The 4,436-nt window shown below is 44.7% G+C and overlaps 1 protein-coding gene across 2 annotated transcripts in view; it reads right to left on the reverse strand.

The window, feature by feature from the left end:
* The window catches only part of VPS26C (VPS26 endosomal protein sorting factor C), a 33,541-nt gene that overhangs the window by 28,887 nt on the left and 218 nt on the right, over positions 1 to 4,436 (reverse strand). The gene's annotated exons all lie outside the window — the stretch shown is intronic.

Consider the following 4,436-nt stretch of genomic DNA (forward strand, 5'->3'; position numbering starts at 1 on the left):
CGCCGTGCCAACTTCCCCAGCCCACGTCCCGGGGCTGCTGGCCACAGCCCCTCGGCCCCGACACCTTTAGTTTACATTTGGGAAGTTTACTGAACTTAAGCCCTTCCCAAATGGAAGTGGGATGCTAGAATGAAGAGTCCCCACCAGAAAGATAAGGTAGGGGGCATTAGTACACACCTCCCCGCTCAGCTGGGAAAGACAGCTTGGGCCAAGGCTAGCCTGCCCAACCTATGGGGAGGGGGGGGGGGCAAAGCATCCTGGGATGCTGGGGGACTATGAGTTAACTTGAATCTGGAGGGGATCTGGGACAGAAGTACAAAAACTGATTTAACCTAAATCAGTTAAGTCTGCTACTACATCCACAAACATAAACCACTTTCAAAATGGTTGAAAGTGGTTTAAGATAAACCTAGATAGGTTTATCTTAAACCACTTTCAACCATTTCAAAAGTGGTTTATGTGCATTTAACTTTTGTTGTGTTACGGATTTGAACTGGTTTCCAATCACTTATACCTGTTTGTGTGTAATTTCTGTCCGTAGCCCATGAGTCTCAGATTTTCCACTAGCAAAAAAGCTTAAACTTCACAGCTTTCTCTACATGAACAAGGCTTCCTTCCCCTACCTTAGGCTGATAACTGCCTGGCTCCTATCAGAGGTGGGACAGCAAATCTTCTTACAAAGTCAGTAACAGAATCCAGGAACCAGATTCTGTCATGCATCTCAAAGCACTGATCACATCCTGAAGAAGTAGATTTAAGCCATCCAGATTCTATACTCGTCTGAAGGCTATCACAGTGTGTGCAGCATAAGTAAGAACAGAACCAAGGCAGTTCAAAAGACAGCACACTGTAAATCCACATTCTAGTTTACAGCACAATAACTTCCCAGACAAACCCTTAGGCATCTGAAGAAAACTGCTTTATGGATTTCCCTGCAGACCAAAACTGCCAGAACACTGCTGCTTTGCTACACGTACTTCCATCTCTGAAGCTTAATTACGTGATCAAGCATTCTTTGTTCTACAGGATCACTTGCTGCCTCTTAGAGTACAGGAGGGACTCAGTGAGGGTCTGATGTTTTAGCACACCAGACTATAACAGGAGCATTCTGTACATGGGTCTGCCACAAAATCCCTAGGTGACACAAGTCTGTCATAAAACATGTGTTAGAACACCCAGTTCAGGTGACAGAGTACCTTAATTTTGGCATTTCCTAATTTTTTGAGTATTTGACTTCCACCCTTGATTGTTATTTTAACTATTTTTGTGTGTCAATTACACTACTGAAAAAAACATGCATTAAACTGTTTCCTATGGTTTTAGTTACCGAGTACATTTTCTCTGTCTAAAGCCCTTGCACAGTTTCTATTGGATTAAATGTCATCTTTCCACCTTAACTACTACATAGTACTGCTGGCAGCTAAATAGCTAGAGTGCCACTGTGGGGTGGAGCACGGTCTTTGGGAACTGCAGAGATCCTTGAACAAGTAACATTTATGACACTGTATTTTTGGATGAACGGTGATATAAATGGAAATAATTAATTCTGGCTCATCAGCATGGTGTATGGTGGCAGATGACTTGCTAAAAATGTAAGCCAAAGCTACTCAGCAAAAGCAAGTTTCATGATTAATTAAAATAGATTTGTTTGAAAATGTTTGACTGCCTATGGAATCCTTATTAAAGATTCACACTGTATTTCTACTGTGTTACTGACTACAATCAATAGCTCTTTCAACATTATGTTCTCAGATCATTCAGATCTCCTGTCTAGTTAATGTGATAGAGATAGCTTTAAAGGAAATATTTTCACCATTCCTTCTGTAATGACAGAATACAAGCATCATATATCATCCCCTACTTTAAAAATTATCTTATTTGATTCTTTCTTTATAATCTAGAAGGAATCTCTATATTGTGTTTCATTCTTCAGTTCTGAACTAAGACTAAAGCGAGTCAAGTAAAAAACGCTGAATAAGGATGGACACAAGCCTTATGGTATTGAATTAAGTGACTAAAATCCATCTAGTGAGAAAAAAATACATTAATGGAACAATGAGTGCTTGAGACACAGAAAATAACTATTATTAAAGTGATGCTATTTGCACCACTATACTTAAAAGCCTGTCTGCATTTCCAATGTCAGCCACATTGTTCTGGAGTTTATAACTCAGCTTTAAAAAGAGAAGAGCTCTCTTTACTCAAGTTTGACAGTTTTAGAGGCCAAATGTTTTCTAAAACTTTTTTTCCCCAATTTGGTTAAAGCTATTTGTCAGAGGAATAGGAATAGCCACTAAATTGAATCAAGTTGATATATTTACTACAAGACCCAACTCACTGAAGTCTATAAAGATTTATGCATACATAGACAGGATCCCACACAGAACCAGAATTATGTGGCTTTAAGTTTAAGTTTTTCAAACTTCAAAGTCACCTGGTTATAGAAAATGACCTTGAAAACATGCAACCAAGCATGTAAACCAGGGGTTGGCAACCTATGGCCCCTAGGCTGAATCCAGCCTGCAAAGAGGTCTGATTTGGCACAGGGCACTATGCAAGTGCATCATGGTGCCCAATACCTCCACACAAAGCTCCCATAAAATTCTGTTGTGCCAGTGCTTACCCTTCATGCAAAGGGGCCACATATCTGCAGTGAGAGGAAGTACAGGCAAGGCAGCTTGAGCTTTGCCAGCTCAGGGCCAAGAAGTTGCTAATCCCTAGTGTAAGCAATAGAGTGATTTCAGACTGGTTGCCAGGTCTGAACTGCCCCACTCAGCTTGCTGACTTTTTTTTTTTTTTTTTGTTAATGTAAAGCACAACCATTAGTTTCTTCTGCTAAGGACAGTGTCAATGGGACACCAAGCTGGAACTCAAAAGCAGCATGCACACTGAGAGTAGCTGGGTACAGCTATGTGGGATCCGGCCCTCAAGAACCACAGAGGAGGCAGAGCCAAGGAGAGGTATGGATGAAGCCAGTCCATGGGCTGGAGGTGAAAGGCAGACAGGACCCCCAAAACTATCGCTTGGTTTGAGTACAAGGGTTTGTAGACTGACTTTATTTTTATTAACTGGGACTTAATAAAAAGCACAGTTCCACAGAGAATCATAGAAAATTAGGGTTGGAAGGGACCTCAAGAGGTCATCTAGTCCAGGAGTTTCCAACCTTTTTAGATTGCGGACCGGAAGTGACCGCGGACCAGCAAACTGAGGACCAGCAAAGCGCAGTCTGGAAGTCACCAGCATACTGCAAACTGGCAGCCAACCCTTTTTCATACAGAGGATAAAAAAAGGTTGGCTGGCCGCAGCTCAACCTTCAACGCCGGGGTTGGGAACCTCTGATCTAGTCCAAGCCCTTGCTCAGAGCAGGACCATCCACAGCCGGATCAGCCCAGCCAGGGCTTTGTCAAGCCAGACCTTAAATACCTTCAAGGATGGAGAGTCCACCACCTCTCTAGGTAACTTAATACCAGTGCTTCATCACCCACCTAGTGAGAAAGTTTTTCTCCAATATCCACCCTAAATCTCCCTTGCTGCAATTTGAGACCATTGCTCCTTGTTCTAGCATCTGCCACGACCAAGAACACCCCAGCTCCATCCTCTTTGATACCCCTTCAGGCAGTTAAAGGCTGCTATCAAATCCCCTCAGTCTTCTCTTCTGCAAACTAAATAAGCCATCTCTCCTCATAAGTCATGTGCCCCTGAGCCCTCACCATTTTCACTTGAACTCCCTCAAACTTGTCCACCTCCTCTCTATAGACCCAAAATGAAGATTTCTGTGGGCAGACTGAACTCAAGGCCCATGCAAAGGAGACGGGGATGGGAGAGGGGCTGTTGTGATGCTTTTCCTTGTGCCTTTCAAATACGCTGTGGCCCCTTATCATCTTCGATTGACCTTAACCGCACACACCTCACCAGAGCACAGAGCAGCTGTGCAATGAGATCTGCAGCCCTCCATGCAGAATTCAGAGCCAGAGGCTGGACCCATTCCACACGTGGCCTTCAGCTGGCATGCCAGGCTCCAACCAGGCAGGCAAGTTTCTTTGGGTCAACCTGATATCTTTCATTAGACCAACTCAAACAGTTGGAAAGATTTTAACTGGTCTAATAAAAGATATACTGGATCGCCCCAAAGAACCTTGCCTGCCTGTGTCCCGAGACCAACATGGTTCCAAGCAAGACACGCTGCCAGGTGGCCTGGAGGGTTCTGCTCGTGGGGCTCTTTACAAAACAGTTCTGAGCTGACCAAGGATTCCTGCAAGGCTGCTGCTTTTCCACAATGCCGATTCAGAGCAGTGTGCGGGGAGGGGGCTGTGACAGGGACACCCGAGGGGGCAGCGGGGCCGCCTGCGGGGAGCTGGGTTCCCGCCAGCAGGAGGCAGCGCCCGGGCTGCGGCCGTTAACGGAGGGGGAGGGGGGCGGTAATTGGCCCCGGGAGG

Source organism: Alligator sinensis, unplaced genomic scaffold (assembly GCF_000455745.1).
Source record: "Alligator sinensis unplaced genomic scaffold, ASM45574v1 scaffold69_1, whole genome shotgun sequence".
Classification (NCBI taxonomy): Eukaryota; Metazoa; Chordata; order Crocodylia; family Alligatoridae; genus Alligator; species Alligator sinensis.